Genomic DNA, 19,665 nt, shown 5'->3' with positions numbered 1-19,665 from the left:
AATTGGATTTGAAAACTAGAATTGGGAATGGAGTTGGATCTAAAGATGGATTTAAGATCTGAGATCTGAGATCCGAGATAAAATTGGGTTCTGGATCCTAAGATGAATTTGGATTTGTAATTTGAGATCTAAGGTGAAGTTGGATTCTGGAACCTAACATGGGTTTGGATCTGAAGTCTGAGATCCAATGTAGAGTTGGATTCTGGATCTTAACATGAATTTGGATCTGAAGTCTGAGATTCAAAGTGAAATTGGAGTCTGGGTCCTAAAGGAGAATTGGATCCGAAGTCTGAGATCCAAAAGTGGAATTGGACTCTGGATCCTAAAGAGGAATTGGATCTGAAGTTCGAGATCCAATATGAGAGTTGAATCCTGGATCCTAAAGAGGAATTGGATCTGAAGTCTGAGATCCAATATGAGTGTTGAATCTTGGATCCTAAAATGGATTTGGAGTTAAATTCAAAAAGATGAATCAAGAATTTCCAAGTTTAATTTGAACTTGGAAAATGAATTGAATCTTGAATATACAAATGAATTTCAAAGTTAAATTGGGTTTCAAATTTAAGATAGAATTTGGAATTTGAAATACAAGATGATTCTGAAGTTTCAAAGTCAAATGGGACTTTGAACTTGAATTCTTGAATTCTTTTGAAAAATAGAGTTGAATTTGAATTTATGAATGGGGTTTGATCTGAGAAATGAATGAAAGAATTACTTGGATTTATGAAAAAGAATTTAAAAATATGATGCAATTCTATCTAAATGATGAATGAATTTAAATTTTTGAAATTGGATTTTGAAAAGCTATTCCATTCTTTAAATGAATTTAAAATAAGATTGAAGATATAATACATCCTTGACTATGGTCATTGAATGTATTATATAATAATCTATATTTAAATTCAGGTGAAGAATAAAATACATTTTGGTGCTTTTATAGAATTTAAAATGAAATTAACTCTCAATATACCCTGACTATGAACATTGGTATATATTTTGAGTTAATTTTTAAGTTAAATTCTGATAAAAGAAAAGAAAAATAATATTTGAGGAAAATATGATGAATTTTGAAAAACGGATCTAGTGTGGATCTAGTGTTATTTCGTAAAAGATAAAAATCCTAAGTTTTGTCCACACCCTGACTATGGCCATTGATATGGATCATCAACTTAGAATTAATTTACCTCTTACGAAATGGTGCACGTGCCATTCGTGTTTCACCATTGTGAGATTTTGAGAAATAAAGGGAAAATGCATGAAGAATAAGAATTTCATGATATTTACGATGCTCATTCATTCTATCTAAAAGCTGGAAATTTGAATTTCCTATTTATATCTAAGTTGTTACAATCCTTGAAATTTGAAATAATGACATCTCTAATCTAAGAAAACAGTATAAGTTTTCCACGACTTCCCTGCAAAGAAATGAGTTAGCTCAATATGGAAAAAGATGTTTTATTGAAAGCAAAATTGTATGCGATTTGTATTGATCCTAATGTAAGGTGTTGGGCTCATGCTAAATGAGAAAGGTATGTATAATAGGTGAAGTCAAGAGCCAGGATGATTCGAGATAGACCACTGTGAAACATAACAGCCTCACTCCTATACAGGGTTCAATGCTTTTTGATGATATACCTATATGCAGACTTACTACAACCTGTAATGAACACGCAGGGTGGTTTCATGAAGAGGTATGTATATTCTGACTCTAACACCAGCTATCTATGTCATTGATACATTATTGGCCCCATTGGCTACAGCCAATGTCAAGTTATTGGTCCCACCTTTAATTGGTTCAATAGTCCCAGCCATACAGCAATGGACTGCTACCTCACAGGGAGTTTATAAAGAAATCCCAGCCTGTTGGTTTATTAAGATAGGAATATTTAACATTTCAAAGAACCGAGATTTATCACAGCCAAATTCTCTTGGTTGCGAATGACATGTTTATATAGTCAGACACTGATTTATAGCACCATCACTAAAAAAAAAAGTTTCCTCTTGCAGTCAAATAGTGATCTGACCTTAGGTCTATGCATACTGATAATGCTTTGGACCAACACGCCTATATACCTTCCTGATTCAACATACTAATGACTATTATCTTTAAAGTGCCTGAATTTATTAGTGACCCGAACATGGTTTAGGCTAGTTTTGAGGTACTGACCAACTAGTCCTGAGCAAATTTGTGGCAAATTTGTCATCAGATTTGTATCCTTATGTGGAACATCATCTTTCAGGTATCATTCAGAAAATACTAGGATAATTGCCATACTCTAAGTAACACCTGTTAAGGGCAAACATAATTTCCTAGCTGTGTATGGAGAGTCATTTGTGCACAAAAAGAAAGAAGGATGAGACTACCGAAACTCAACATCTTATAGCAAAAGAGAAAAAAAAAATTAAATTAAATTTTCAGGGGCGACCTTAGATACTTAACTAATAAATGCGCAATATCTGAGAGTAATCAAATACTCCTGCAAAGAAACAAATAGCCAAGTCAGTATCTACTATATTCCCAAATTAACAGTTTTCAAATGTATTGAATCATATACTCACCAGGGAGGCTTGAAGAGATAGAGAGAGAGAGAGAGAGCATATGCTATTGTAAACAGGAGATATGAAAATAATGATCCAAGACAAAAGATGTTAGTAATAGGCAATTAAAAATTGCTAAATTAAAAGCACATTTTTCAGATCACTGGCCATTATACAAACAAGGCTGGCACCATCAATTACGAGCATTAGTGATGATCTCCTTCAATAATTTCCACCAACTCTTTCATCTTTGTTGATGATACCGCAGTACGACCCTTCTAAAAAAAATAACCTCCTAAATTGAGATATATGCGATGATTTGGCAATTGATGATTCCTCTTTGTACCTTGACTCAAACATTGCCATCATTGGATTCTATGTCAGCAGTTGTATAGCTATGCAAAGCTAACCGGGAAATAATCATTTCTGTTACGGACTCTGTATCAGCAGCAAAAAAAAATTTTACTCCACAACAGTATATGTTGGAAGCATACTGGAGTGTAGCAGATGGAGCCATATTGCAGATATAACAGATGCAAACAGGCCTCCAGGAAGTCATATCTTCAAGCTGATTCATGCCCAATCAAATCAACGCTTAAAAAAAATTCTCTTATTTATAAGATAATGTAACTAAAGCTCTCACCATTAAATGGATTTATACTCAATTTTTCCTGTAAAACAGAAAAAACCAACCGATGTAAATTCTCAATTGTCATCTAAAAATCTTGCAAACCAGATAAAAGAAATTTGGTGATTTTCTGGACTATCACCAAGACCCCATGATGCATAAGCTGATAGCGAGATGGTATGATCAAACCCTTTTATCTTTTTATCTTTGGGAGATTTTGTCCCTGGAACAGAGGAAAACAGCAGGAGATCCACTATCTTAATTCCTCCCATCGAGGAACGGAAGGTCCAGTTTCAAGCATTATCCTCATAGGCAAGTAGCAGGCTTGTCGATCTTGATAAGAAGATGAACTATATTTGTTGCTTCAGCAAAATTTTCAATTTAAGTGTGCCTCACGTTTCAAATATATACCAACAAGGGTTATTTTAAGGTCAAATTAAAATCTATACCCCATGGATTTAGCTTAACATTCTCACAACCAAAATTGTTATTAATATACTGATAAAAGGAGATTGGTTGAGAGGCATACCCCACTTTCGTATCTTTAGGTATATCCAATATAAAATGTTAATCATAACCTCTACTGGAAGGCCTTCACTCAGTCTTGGCATCCCAGATTTATATATTTCCAGATTGTGTTCCTTTCCTTTTGCCAAAAGGATTTTGATCCAATCAATATTGATCAGACAATGGGTGATCACATTATTGTGCATTGCTGGAATGAATCGAGCCCCTTTTTGATCAACGGTCATTAACCATTTGCTTCTTTTTTTTTTTTACAGCAAAACCTTCTAACAGGGCGCGTGATGTTTCTTTCTCCAAGGGTGGATGCAGACTCCAACATATTTGTACAAATAACTACTATGCAAAGAACAAACGCAATATACAGATAGTCTATGATATGTAAATTACGCAGAGTTTACAAGATTCCATGGCAAATGGATCCTTATAGCAGATTGGATTCATTGCTGCAGCACAAAGATCAAGGGGCAAGACATAAATGTCAATGAATCACAATCAAATGGAATGGGGATAGAGGGAATGTGATGTGCATGAGATGCAAAACTCCTTAGAAATGGCAGAACATCATTAACAAAATGATAGAAATAACATAATTTGCAAGAGAAATTAGAAAGCATGCACAATAATAAATAAATAAATAAATCGAGATGCAGAGCATCTTGCATTAAAGCAGAAGAATAAATGCGTAAGACAGATATTAGGATGAATGAAATGCTACGAACAGAAGCCAATGGAATGTACTACTGAAAAATTTAAAAAAAATGTAATCGGAGAAGGTGGAAAAGAAAAAAAAATGTATATATATATATGTATATATATGAATCTAAGGTGATGTTGGAACGATTCCATTCCGTTATTGTTGCACGGGATTGTGTTGAAATTGCTACCAGCAGCACAACACAATCTATGGTGCGTCAAGGAAGTAAGATTAAAAAGAGAATCAGGAGGAGATTAGAAAACAAAAAGAGAAAAGAGAAGAAACTCTTACCTTGATCTCGCAGGATATCTTGGAGATGGAGAGAGCTTCCCTTTTGCTTTTCTTCTGAAAATCTTTTCCAACGAAGAGAGAAGGAGAGGAAACTTGATGAAGGAATGTTGGGCCAAGGGTAAAAGCTGCTGTAAGATGGATGAAATTGATGGGTATGCGAGAGCAATGGGCGAACCTGGAGGGAGTCGGGAATGAGCAGTGGTTCAAAGGGGAAGCCCTCAGGGAGAGAAGGAGGAAGAGGGGAGAAGAAGTAACAGAGAGATAATGGTGGGGTGATAACGGGTGGATTGAAGAAGAAGATGCCAATGGGGAGGTGAAGAAGCGGTCCGGAATGGGGCGTCCTGCATGCCCTTTTAAGGAGGAGGAGAGGGTTTCGGTTGGGAGATGAGAGGCTGGAAAAGAAGTTTGTTGGCGATGGGTGGCTGGAGGCCTCGAGAAGTGGTTGGAGGCACATGGGTGTCTCCAGAAGGCTATGGAGAGGGGCCATCGGCCATGGAGGTTCAAGGGTGAGAGGTCGAGAGAGAGGCGGCTGATGGGGGCTGAGGGAGAGAGAAGCGAGAGTTAGGGTTTTCAAAACCCTAACTCGGTTTTTTTTAAACATCGAGAATCAGATTTTCCAAAAAAGGCCTCTTTGAAAAGTTTTCTCTAAAACGGGTTTCTAAAAACTATTTTGCAATTTTCTTCATTTATTTTTTATTTTTTTGGTTCTTTTCCGAGTATTTTTATTTTTTTGTATTTTGGGAAATACAAAATCCTAAAATGTACAGCAAAACAAGGATTTAAACTAATTTTTTTTGTATTTTTGAGAAATATTTACAAAAAGAAGGTTTTCAAGGCTATTTTGAGGAAATTTCTTCAGAAAATGGGTTCAGACCCGAGTTTTGAGAAAATGTTTGAGTTTTTGAAGCTCAAATTGAGAAATACATGTGATGGATCCAAACGGATGTCGAATGGACTGTCCGAGCTATTTAAAGACTATTTTTGGTATTTTCTATAATTTAAATTTAAAATTTGAACAAGGAGATTTAGATTTGGATCTGGATAATGGATCCAGATCCGAAATCAATTTAAACATATAAAATGAATTTAATTTCAATAAAACTTGAGAAATGAACCAGAATTTAGATTTAAAATGACTTATTTACTCAAAAAATGAATTTAGGGGCAAAAGGGGAATATTTAAAAGATTTTGAAAAATTTGGGGTGTTCACACAATGTTATGCTAGGTATCTTGTAATGGGGTTCACCACAGTTTAAATATGTTATTTTATGTTAATACATGTGAATATGTATGTTAATCGTGAGCTTGTTTTGTTCTAGATTGAGTTAATACTTCTACTTCTACGATATCTGCAAATATAAATTCGATCTTTGTTTTGAGTGGTTCTAATTTCAAAAACTGAAAAGAGAACATTATGATTGTTTTCGGATGCATAAATTTGGATCTTACACTACGAGAGGATCAACCACCTGCTCTTACGGATAGGAGTTCCACTGAGGATAAAAGGAACTCTGAGTGGTGGGATCGATCATATCGCATGAGTCTCATGATCATGAAATGTACAATTCTTAAATCTTTCAGGAGCACTATATCCAAAGAAGTTAATGTCAAAAGATTTCTTGAAGAAATTGAAAAGTGTTTTGCTTAAAACGAAAAGGCTGAGACAAACACTCTCTTTTCGAGTCTTGTTTCTATGGGATATAAAGATAGAGGGAACATTAGGGAGTACATTATAAAAATATCTTATCTTGCTTCAAAACTAAAGACACTAAAGTTAAAGTTGTATGAGGACTTACTCGTAAACTTGCTTTTGATATCCCTGCATGCACAATACAGTCAATTATAACTGCCAAAAGGATCATTTCATACTGTGTGCAAGAAGAGAAAAGGATGAACAAAGAAAAAACATAAAGTGCTTATTTGGTGGTAGTCTCTAAGGACAAGTTTAAGAAAAAAAATGAATAAGAAAGCTCCAGTAGACCCTCAATCGCAGAAGAAACAAAAAAGACATTAGGATCCAAAGTCTAATTGTTTTTTTTGCATAGGGGAGGGTCACATGAAGGACTACACTAAGTATCATGCTTGGCGTGAAAAAAAAAGATACGCTCTTTGATTTGGTTTGTTTTGAGGTTAATCTAACTTCTGTATCCAAACACACTTGGTAGATGGATTCTAGTACTATCACTCACATAAGTGTGTCTATACAGGGTTGCCTAAGTTGTCGAACGTCAATTGATGTTGAAAGATTCATCTATGTGGGTGATGGCAAATCAATTAAAGTTGAGGCAATAGGGACATTTAGTTTACTTTTAAACACTGTAAATTATTTACACTTGAAAAAAATATATATTGTGTCATCTTTTATATAGAATTTGGTTTATATTTAAACTTTAGACAAATATGGTTATCCTTGTTTATTTGGAAATAATAAATTTAAATTATTTCTTGATTCAAATCTTATTGGGACCGGTTCTTTATCTGCGGTTGAGAACCTGTATTTGCTTAATAGTGTTGCCTCATATAATGAAACCATGCTTGTGATGAGTGAAATTCTTGATTCTCTTGATTTCACCAACTTTCAAGTTTGTGTTGAGTGCATAAAAGAAAAATGACCAAACATAAGAAAATTTGGGTGCCGAAAAGAGAACAGACGTCTTAGAACTAATTCATACATATATTTGTGGGTCATTCCTTACGACTTCTTAGAATGGTCAACAATATTTTATTACGTTCATAGACAACTATTCTCGTTATAGGTATCTATATTTAATTCATGAAAAGTATCAGTCCCTGAATGTGTTCAAATCATTTAAGGATGAAGTTGAAAACCAACTTGGCAAAATGATTAAGGCCATCAGATATGATCGTGGTGGTGACTACTATGGTAGATATGATTGATCAGGTAAACAACGTGCAGAGCTTTTTGCTAAATTCCTAGAGGAATGTGGGATTGTCCCTTAATATATCATGTCTAGCACTTTTAGCATGAATGATGTTGTTGAGAAACAAAACAAGACCTTAAAGGATATGGTAAGAAGTATGATTTCTCATTCTACCTTACCAGAGTCCCTCTGGGGAGAGGCATTAAAGATTGTAGCTTATGTATTAAATATGGTACCATCTAAAACAATGACCAAGACCTCATATGAAATGTAGATAAGCAAAAAGCCTAATATGAAGCATTTTTATATTTGGAGATGTCCAGTTGAGGCTAGGCCCTATAGGCCACATGAAAAAAAACTGGAGTTAAGAATGATTAGCTGCTATTTTTTTGAGTATTCTGAAAGGTCCAAGGGCTATAAGTTTTATGACCCTATGAATAAGTCATTTTTTGAAATGGGAAACGCTTGTTTCTTTGAGGATGCTGAGTTTGGGGGAATGATAAAGTAAAAAGCATTGCTTTTGAAGAAGAGTTTCTTTCTCTTCCTACAGTTGTGGTTGACAATGATCAAATTTTTATTCTTAACATTGTTCCCACAAATCTAGATCAAGAAAATGCTTTAGATCTCCTTGTCCAAAATCAAGATTTTACTCTTGGAGTACAAACTCAGCAACTTCAAGAAACACCTCAAGAACAAGTGTCATTAATAAAATCCACTATAGAGAGAAGAAGGGCAATTTCATATTATTATATTGTCTTTCTATAAGAACACGAGGGTGATACTGGCTTAAGGGAAAATGATCCAATCAACTTCCATAAAACCACACAAAGTTCTAACTCTCAAAAGTGAATTGATGTAATCTATGAGGAAATTAAATCTATGAAGGACAATGACGTATGAGATCTTGTCCTATTACTTGAAGATGTGAAACCCATTGGTTGCAAATGGATATTTAAAACCAAAAGGGATTCAAAGGGTAATGTGAAAAGATATAAGGCTCATCTTGTTGCAAAAAGGTTTACTCAAAGGGAAGGCATTGACTACATAGAGACTTTATCTCTAGTTTTTATGAAAGACTCTTTTAAGATTGTGATGGCACTTGTAGCTCATTATGATTTGGAGCTGCATGAGATGGATGCAAAGAAAATAGTTTGCAAATTAAAGAAATCTATATATGGACTTAAGCAGACTTATCATCAATGGTATCATAAATTTTATCAAGTTGTCCTCTCATTTGGTTTTGAGATGAATGTATATACCATAAGTTCAGTGAGAGTAAATATATTTTTCTGGTTTTATATGTTGATGGCATATTGCTTGCTAGCAATGATATAGGCATATTGCACGAAACCAAGAGATTTTTGACAAAGAAATTTGAAATAAAAGATCTTGGTGATGCTCCTTTTGTATTAGGAATCCAAATACATTGAGATCATTCTTGGGGTATTCTTGGATTATCACAAAAGAGATACATTCAAAGGATTCTTGATAGATTTGGCAAGAAAGATTACAAACTCGGTGATACTCCTGTTGCTAAAGGAGACAAGTTCAGTCTCGCTTAGTGCCCCAAACACTAGTCTGAAATTAAGGATATGAAAAAGATTTCTTATGCATCTGTTGTGGGGAGTCTTATGTATGCTCAAGTGCATACGCATCCGAATATAGCGTACATTGTTGGGATGTTAGGCAGATATCTTAGTAACCTGGGTATGGATCATTGGAAAGAAACCTAATGGTTTATGTGGTATTTACAGAGAATAAAAGGTTACATGCTCACATATAAGAAGTCGAATCAGTTGGAGATAATTGGGTATTCTGATTTTGCTAGATGCCAAGACAGTAGCAGATCCACGTCAGGTTATATTTTTCTGTTGGCCAGAGGTAGGGGTGGCAATTTCTGACACGACCCGCCAACCCGCCTCATAGGCAGGTTCGGGTTGGGGGTATGCCAACCCGCCAACCCGATTGACCCGTTTAATAAACGGGTTAGGCGGGTGGGTCAACCCGCCAACCCGTTTGCCCAACCCGTCAACCCGCCAACCCGACTCGTCAACCCGTTAACCTGACCCGCCAACCTGCCTACCTGCCAACCCGATCCGTCAACCCGCCAACCTGACCCGCGAACCTGAAAACCCGTTTACCCGACCCAACCCATTTATTAAATGGGTTGGCGGGTCGTGTCGGGTTACCCGTTTATTAAACAGGTCGGGTTCGTGTTTGCCACAGCCGACCCATTTAATAAACGGGTCGGGTTCGGGTTGAGGTATGCTGACACGCCAACCCGACCCGCCAACCCGACCCGATTGCCACCCCTAGCCAGAGGAGCCATTTTTTGAAGGAGTACCAAGCATATACGCATTCCTTCTTCCACTATGACAGTAGAGTTTGTAGCCTGTTATGAGACATTCAATCATGAAATATGGTTATGTAATTTTGTCATAGGGTTGCGGATTTTGGATAATGTTAAAAGACTGCTAAAGTTATTTTGTGACAATAATTCGATAGTTCTATATTCCAAAAAAAAACAAGAGCTTGTCGAAGTCAAAGCATATTGACAGCAAGTTCCTTGTTGTTACAGAAAGAGTGCAGAATTGTCAGATATCTGTAGAACATATTGGTACAAACTCTATGATTACAGATCCGCTTACCAAAGATTTTCCACCCAAGGTATTTTGATGAGCATACTGCTTGAATGGGTGTTTTATCATTTTATGATATGCAAGTTTAGTGGGAGTTTGTATTTAGATGTTCTATGATATAATAAAGTTCATTTTACCACTTCAGTATGAAGTTAAAGTTTTGGTTTCATTTTGTACTCATATGTTGTGATCTCACTAAAGTTTAAGGAAGGATCAGTTGGAAATAGGCATGTTTAGTTCATATTTCATATAATTTTCATGCTTCACATCCATACTTGATCCATGTCATTTGGTTATGTCAATATATGTGATCATTGATGGGTCCAATTACGATATTTATAATGAAGACTATTTTGGTTCTATGTTGACATGACCAATGGACTTGGTTGGTAGAGATATCAATTGATAAGACAGTATTTTTTAGCTCATAAGAAAATAATGTGTGATTATAAGGTAACATATATGCTCCTGCTTGAGGGCGACTAATTGGTTGTTGAACAAACTCAAACTATCGAATGACTCGGTTGGCCATTTGGCGCTCAATTTCATTCATGTTGTGCATTCAAATGTTTTTCCTGGCGATGTCCTTCACCCTCACAACCATAATTTCAAATTTTAATAAGTTAGAACATATAATTTATTTAGTTATTTTATTAATAAAATATATTAATAGATATTAATCTCTTATATTGGATATTGGACTCTTGTTTAAGTCCATCTATAAATAGAGTCCCTCATAAGAATGATTAACAAAGTTAGTTTTATCTCTCTCTCCTATTGTCGTTATAGTTCTCTATCTTTTTCTTCTTCCTCTCCTTTCTTTCTTCCTTCTTGGAGCTTTTTCAGCAGTCATTAAAGCTCCTTTAAGGTTTGAAGACCGAAGACGAAGACCGATCTACGTTTGAGCATCCCGTTAAGATAGGGAGTTCTATACTCTACACATAAAATAGAATTTGTGGGTATGAATTCCTTTGATTTTCAAAGGTACAAACTCTAAACTATGCCTCCCACACATGGGTTTGGGTTAAGGGTGTCTATGCATATGATAGAAAGGGGTTTTCGAAAGAAAAGCCCTCTAAAAATCATTTTCTCTCAAAATCGGTTCCTAAGAAAATACAATCATAAAAATTATAAAATATGTATGTTACCTAGTTATTTTTTCGTATATTTCAATTTGGATTAGTAGACTATGTTTATACTGATGTGCTGTAAAAATTAAAATAATTTCTATGGTCACTTTTGTAGGAAAATACATGTTTTATATTATCGGTTTTCTAAGAAAAAATTTCGATAATTATGTATTTCTGGCCAGACACTCGATCGATAAATCGCTAAAAGCCTCTATTTTTCTTCTCTAGCTTAGTTAATTTTAAAATTTAATAGGTTAGGACCTATAGTTTATTTAGTTATTTTATTAATAAAAATATTAATAGATATTAACCTCTTATATTTGAGATTGGACTCTTATCTAAGCCCATCTATAAATAGAGGCCCTCATAAGGAGGATTAACAATGTTAATTCTATCTCCCTCTCATACTCTCATCAGAATTCTCTATCTTATTCTTCTTTCTCTTCCTCCTTTCTTCTTTCTTGGAGTTTTTTTAGCAGCCATTGAAACTCCTCTAAGATTTGAAGATGGGAGACGAAGACCGATCTATGTTTAAGAACCCGATTAAGGTAGGGAGTTCTATAGTCTACACATAAAACAGAATTCGTGGGTATGAATTTCTTCGATTTTTATAGGTAGATACCCTAAACCATGCCTCCCACACGTGGAATTGGGTTAGGGCTGTCTATGCATGTGATATAAAGGGTTTTTTGAAAGAAAACCCTTCTAAAAATCATTTTCTCTCAAAACTGATTCCTCATAAAATAAAACTGTAAAAACTACAAAATATGCATGTTGCCTAATTATTTTTCTATATATTTAGATTTGAATTAGTAGATTATATTTATATTGATGTGTTGTAAAAATTAGACTGATTTTTATGATCATTTTAATAGGAAAATACATGTTTTGTATTATTGGGTTTCTTAGAAAAAAAATCGGTAATTTTGTATTTTTGACCTAACACCCAATTGGTAAATCACTTGTATCTCCCTCATTCGAAAGAGTTTTAATGAGAAGTTTATTGTGTTGGAAAGCTAACAAAATTTATCATCTATTATTAAATTTTGAGCTTTGTTTATGGACTGAGCACGGATCTATGATAGTCAGAACAGAAAAGTTTATGTCTGCATAAAAATGTTCGTAACTCCCCCATATAAATGAATTTTTATGAACAATTTGTGGCATCAAAAAGCTGACAAAATTTCTATAAAATATGAAAAATTCAGCTCTAACTATTGATTGAAAAAAAATCGCAGCTTCTGTAACAGTCGGACAGAGTTAAACTTTTCATAATATTAGAGAAAGATTCTTTCTTGTTATTTGTTAGATCTTATTTGTTTCAACATGCTTAATAGGTTAATATTAGGTTTTATTGATGAAATATAGGTTTTATAAATTTTGAAATTTTGTTATATGTATGAATCCATATTCTTGTATGCGAAAAATCATTTTAAAGAAGGTTTTGGCAAAAAACGTTTTCAGGGTTTTGATGTTTTCGATAAAGTTGATATGAGCATGTATGATGGATTATTTCATGTTTAGAATAATTTAACATCATATTATTGCATGAAGAATCCATGCTTTCATCATTGTTTAGGGTTTCTTGTGATTCTTGCATATATGAAATCATATTTGAGTTATTTCTTAAAGATTTTGTGATTCTTGGATGATGTATGTTATTGTTTTAGTAAGATTAGCATGAATCTGATCAAATATGCATTATATGATTATGTAACAATGTTTAGAGTGTCAAAAATCATGATTGTATGGATTTTTACCTTGAATCTTATTCTTGCTTGATGGATCTTGCATGAGTTTGAATCTTGGCTTTTCTGTCTTTATTTTTTATCCTTACTTGTTTTAGAAAAAAAATTGATGTCTCCATGAAAATGAAGTCAATAAATTAAAATAAAACTACTGGAATGTTCTACACATCTAGGGCTTGAATTTAAAATCTTGTTTTACTTCATTTGGATCAGTATTAAAGTTGAAAGATCTATTACAACAGAGCACAGGTTTTCTACCATGTCTGCAGGACTGTTCTGATCCACATCTTTTATGGTTATAAAGACCCCCCTTTTATTTATTTCTAAAATTTTAAAAATTTTCTGGGTTTTACAATTTCGGATCCGATCTGTCGTGACACATACTCTTGTATATGCATATGTTTATGTCCAGTTTCTCATTGAGTTTGGCATATATATGTATGCAGACCAACATGTAATGTTGTGTATACTGGTCTAGCCGACCCATGTACATGATTGCAATCATGTACATGGATGAGCTGGAATGTTATGCATGATTGTACATAGGTTTGGTTGACCCATGTACCTGTTTGTAAACATGTACATGGATCAGCTAGCATACTGGTACATGGTTTTTTATAGTCTGACCGACCCATGTACATGATTTTGATCATGTATATAGATCAGCTAGCATGTTGTTAACATATATTTTTCAGCATTGGCCGACCTATGTACTTGACCTTGACCATATACATGGATCAGACCCAACTATTGGCTTTATTATTAGACCAGTTGTGTATGGTTTCATGATGGTAGATTCACGTACATGATTGTGATTTGATTATATGCATAAACTTGGTCTTGATTTGATAAGATTGAAATTGTTCTTATCATACGCATAAAATCTAAAATTTATTTGATGTTTGCATGACTGCGATCATATGTATGTTTGGTTGATTATGCATGGAATTGGCCATGAATGGTGTATTCTACAAGCATCAATTTGCATGCGTATGTGCTTGGCTTAATGTGCATTCATATTTGTGTGTTTTGAATGTGCATTGTAAACATATTTGAAAACATTGTGTGTTGCATGTTCATTAAAATTTTGCAAGTTACATAAATTATTTTTGAGATTATGTTGGTGGTCAGATGTGAACCACTATAGGTTGTATAAGCCAAGAACATATGTTGCTCCAATTGTTGTTGATTATATTTATGCATTGTAAATTTTATTTTTGAAAAGTATTAGTTTTTTAAATTATGAGGGCAAGGGTCTAAAGTTGTTTTTGCATGTTGATTTGCAAAACAATTCTTGTATAAGGAACTTGAAAATTTATTTAAAATGATAAAAAAGACCAAACAGTTTAATTAATCTCTTCCTTGATGTCCTTTCCATAGTGTGGGTATCTTGGATGGTAGTTATGGGAGACCATGAGAATACTAAAACTGTGTGAGATTGTGCCTCTGAACTCGATATGGCGGTTCACATTCTGACTACAGTTTTAGGGAGATTCATCCACTTCACCTGAGGGTGTTGTTGTTGACTCAGTTGTAGTTTTGGTATACCAAGAAAGTGGCATTAATGGTTGAGGATTTTTAGTGATATCTTGACATTAGGTAAAAATTCTTAATGTTTTGATAGAATGTGAGAATTTCTGATATCGTTTGAGGAACAAATGTAGAACATAGTAATAAAATACAAATTATGAGTTTAGCTACAACTGGGAACCTAACTTGGGCTTCGAAAATTTGTGCCCATTTTGAGTATTCGCAGGTTTAAGGAAAAGTTAAAATTAAATTTGTGTGCATTTAATAGAGACATGCATGCAAAAGCAACTCTGGTAAATAACTTAATAAGTTATTCATGCATGTGCATTGAATCGTGCGTATTTTACTGTTCAACATTAGCTCGTGCATTATGCATATTTGGCTTTGCATAATATTTGTTTCTGTATGATATTTAGTTAAATACTTGAATAGTAGAATAATTGTGGTAAGTTATTGCTTGTAATATTCCTCTAAAATTTATGCATAAATTGGTTTATGTTATTTCCTTTATTGTTTTGATTTTTAGAAGAATTCGTACAAAAGACTTTGGTTCTTACTCATTTTCTTAAAATTGTTTTACAGGCATAGATGCTCATTGATGTCCTGACTAGCTGGCTGAAGACTACGAGTTGTGTGCCCAGTGTTCTGGTTTCTGACAAGATGGCTCATATTGATATAGACGAATTTTATGTCTCAGCCGATTTTGACAGTTTGATTTAAATTAATAAAGTTTGATTTATTTCTTCCATTAATTCAATGCATAGTATGGTTTGTGGTTTGGTATATTAAATTTGTGATGCCCCGGATCATTGGGTAAGTTTTCGCAATTGTTTTAAAAAAATCACTCTTTTTACAAGGGTAAGTTGAGGTTGTAACAAAAAATATTGCAAAAATTCATAGCAAACAAAAATAGAAGAAAAAAAAATCTCGTTCAGATTTGAATGAAAAGGAAAAAGAAAAATGACTAGTTTAGGGGATTTCTGATGTCTTTTATTTTGTGCAAAATGGTAGGTTAATGGAGAAGTTGTATGACAAAAATAGAAGAAAAAATAATCTCATTGAATGGAAAATGAAAAAGAAAAATGACTAGTTTAAGGGATTTCTGATGTTTTTTATTTTGTGCAAAATGGTAGGTTAATGGAGAAGTTGTATGCTCTAGAAAACTATTGTTTTCTATGATGATCATATAACTGTTCTTTATCTTGATCATAATAACCAAGTTTATTTAGTTGAACATAGTACACATTGCTATTTTTAATCATTTTTCTGCTTTTGGTGCTGATATGGACTATTTAAGGAACATATTCTTGTACCATTCTAAATTAAAATTGCACAGCTTGTATCCGTTTCATGTCTTTCCTCAAAAGCTCCTTGCATTTGTTTAAGCATGTAGAAAAACTACTCAAGAATTAATTATTCTTTTACATGACATCAGAAAAAAAGCAACGAAAGGATACCACCTAGTCGAGCAGAAGTATATACATTCACGTAAGAGAAAGAACAAATTCTTGATATTTGATGTTTGTGGATTGACTAATTACAATTGGTGACAAGACAATTTCTTTCGATTGTCATTGTATTCTATCTAATCTTCAATAGAAGGGCGCGTGTTCCATTTGCTTTCTTATCGTATAAGTCACTTGTGTGTATTGACTCTATTGATACATGCATGTTCTTTCATATCTGGTGTTAATCTGTAGTAATTTTGTATTTAAATTGGCACTGCATTGCCATAAGCATTACTAATTCTGTAGATAATTTTACTTTCTGCCAAACTTATAGGTGAATCTAATTGCCATAAAAACTTGCCAGAGAACTATTGTTCTCCAGTTCATATAAGTGGCTAGTGAGGGTATACTTGTGAGTTGTGAATCTAGAAGCCTGCTGTGTTAAAAGTATTTCTTTGCTTGGTAGTTCAACTGATGATTTGGGTTTTGAAAGCATATAATTGTGTGTTGGTGCAACAACTATTGGTGTTGCTGATATTTCTGCTGGGCTTGATGCAGGTCTGTTCTCTGTGGAGGATCTACAGGAATATTTGTCTATGGATGCTTGTATTATTATTACGCACGGTCTGACATGTCTGGTTTCATGCAAACGTCTTTCTTCTTCGGCTATATGGCTTGCATTTGCTATGGATTATTTTTTATGCTCGGAACTGTTGGCTTCTGTTCATCATTACTCTTTGTTTGCCACATATACCAGTCAATAAAGCGTGAGTAATGAAGGTGCTTCAAAGCCAAGTCAGGTACTTTGCTTCCTTTTCTTTCAAGCTTTGATGTAGAGAAATTGTGTCTATGTTTTGTTAAAGTAGGTAATAGCAGGGAATAATTTTTAACTCAAAAAACCAAGGTGATTTGTAGTGTTGTTTTTTGGGACGTAGGGTTATGCCTGATTGTCTGTGTTGTTTTAGGAATTGAACGTGAATATCAATCGGTTCATTTCGTGAATAATAATGTACTTGTGATTTTTATTTATATGTATGTAATATGCACATTGCTTGAAAATTTGAGTAATTGTTAAATGGGTGCTGGTAATTTCCATGTCTTATGTAGGGGTGGCAAAATCTGACACGACCCGCCAACCCGCTCCTTAGCCGGGTTCGGGTTTGGCTTAAACGGGTTCGTGTCGTAAACGGGTTGACCCGCCTAACCCGTTTATTAAATGGGTCGGGTTCGTGTTAGGGGTATGCCAACCCACCAACCCGGCTGACCCGTTTAATAAACGGATTAGGCGGGCGGGTCAACCCGTTTACCCAAACCCGACCTGCCAACCCATTTATCTGACTTTCCCGCCAACCCGTTTACCTGTTTAGTCGTACCCGACCCACCAACCCACCTGCCAACCCGTTTACCTGAACCCAACCCGCCAACCCGTTTACCCGACCCGTTTATTAAACGGGTTAACCGTGTCGTGTCGGGTTACCCGTTTAATAAATGGGTCGGGTTCGTGAGGTATGCTGACCCGCCAAACCGACCCGATTGCCACCCCTAGTCTTATGCATACTTCGTTTCTCTCTGTCAATCTCTCTCTCTGTTACTTTTTGTAACTTAAAAAGGTGGATCCAGATTCATATAACTAAGATCTGTTTCAAATCCGGCCTGCTTGCATCTCTAGTGACAAACAAAAAGTCGTGTAGAATGTGGTAAACCATGGAAATGATCGTTTTTCATGGTTTACCTTGCTAATGAAATAGTACAATTATGATCCATTTTACATTAGCAGGGTTTTTCCTTGCTAATGTCAGTCCCAAGCCCGGATAAAGGAGGAAGACGGGCGTTGTGGGAAAGGGCCATGGAACTTTAGCCATATCTTATGAAATTCAGTTTCTTTTGCATTTTCTAGAAATTAAAGATAAGAAAAAAGTTAGAGAAGAGAATAAAAAGTATTTCCCTAACCCAGATATTAGCTAGATCCAACCCATTTTGCACACAATTAAAACATGCCTTTAGTGGATCATTTTCAACTTTTATGTGCCTGTTAGGTCTGGACCCAAAACTAGACATGATCACATCATATCTCACCAAACATGGACCAAGAACCAAGGGTTTCCCTTGATTGGATTCAGATCTGAAACCATAAGTGTCCCACCCACCCAAGTCCAGCAAATCTACACACCTAATCTCAAAGGAAGCAAACATTTCCTTAGCCACTGCATCACAGACTAGTGCCAGTGCATATGCTGTTCTGAGCCTGTTTGGGAAGAGAAGTCCAACGTGCCCAAGTTCTTCAATCCGATAATGTAGTTCATTTCTCCGTTATTTTAAATAACTGATTTGGTAGGCACGAGGTTTGTATAATTTAAATGACCTGTTTGTTGGAAAATAGGCTGGGACAGACATCTGTAAGATCAAGTCAGCCAGAAAAGAGCAGCTCTGATCCTCTGTATTATGATAAACAAGCAAATGGTCCACTTACAAAGGGCCTTGCCTCTCTTGCCAATGAATATAGAAGCTTGTCTATCGAATGCCTTAAGGTGTTACGTGTGGAGATGCAGTTGGAGACAATTTTCCATTTACAGGTTTGGTTCCCTTTTATGGTACATCCTTTAGTTTATTAAATGTTCTTTATTTGATCAACTTTTTCCTAGCAGGAAATGGCAAGCAGGGAAGTACGTGGAGGATCAAGATGATGAAGAGCCAGATGACTTCATTATATCACTAACTGCACAGTTTTGAAAATCAACATTTGTTACTAACATAGTGGATCATTGCAACTACATATCCTAGAATTCGGATTGAAATAAGAAAAACTAATGTAGTTCATAGTTTTTTTCATTTCCATATATCAAATCAGAACATACTTTCTTGGGTTCTTTTCTGAAGCTGATTTTTCTTTTCCCTACTGATGATCATATGGGTTGGATCTGTTTAGGGTTTATGACATTTTGAAGTGTTTTTCATTGGTAAAGAGGTTGAAATTTCTTTAGGAAACGTATTTTGATATGTTATATCATGTATGTCTGAATTTGCTGTTATTCATTCTGGCCGGAGTCAGCAGGGACTTGGTTCATGGTTCCTAATGATCCTGGTATGGGTTCGTAGTTTCACACACACACACACACACAGAGAGACGAGCTCAACCTTTGGTGGTTTTTGGGTTTTCCATGATGGAGAATTACAGTCCCAGCAATTTACATTTCAAATGTTATTTTCATATGTAATGCACTCCTAGTGTTAATAGATGACTGGGTGCAGGCTTCCTGAACTTTCTGCCCTGCTTGAGACATAATTGTGGCAAATCTTCAGAAATTATTGACAATTAGTGCAATTTTATCCAATGTCAGGCTGCATCGTATAGGCAGAATATAAATTAGCTTCACCCTTGAATCGGCTATTTTCAAATAAATGCAAAAAATACTAAAAATAAATTGTATTATTATTTTAATATTTTTAACACGTGTCCCATTATGATTGACACATAATCTAGTTTTGAAACTTAAAATAGTGTTAATAGATGACTGGGTGCAGTGCATGCTTCTATTCTAGTTTTGAAACTTAAAAATGAAAACCCTATAGAGGTTTTCGATTCTGACTCAAAACGAAAAAATTATAAGCAT

At 34.8% G+C, this 19,665-nt stretch overlaps 1 long non-coding RNA gene across 1 annotated transcript; it reads left to right on the top strand.

Annotated features, from left to right (window-relative positions):
• Window positions 1-16,720: 16,720 nt before the first annotated feature.
• On the top strand, window positions 16,721-18,801 carry LOC149828360 (uncharacterized). Its single transcript, XR_016434073.1, has 3 exons — window positions 16,721-16,854; window positions 18,435-18,627; window positions 18,714-18,801. It is a non-coding gene; the product is annotated as an uncharacterized LOC149828360 (long non-coding RNA).
• The last annotated feature ends 864 nt before the right edge of the window (window positions 18,802-19,665 follow it).

The sequence above is a fragment of the Nuphar pumila genome, chromosome 9, assembly GCF_984573655.1.
Source record: "Nuphar pumila chromosome 9, dmNupPumi1.hap1.1, whole genome shotgun sequence".
In the NCBI taxonomy this organism is placed as follows: domain Eukaryota; kingdom Viridiplantae; phylum Streptophyta; class Magnoliopsida; order Nymphaeales; family Nymphaeaceae; genus Nuphar; species Nuphar pumila.
The sequence above is the reverse complement of the archived record's forward strand: the minus strand, read 5'-3'. Positions and strand labels throughout refer to the sequence as shown.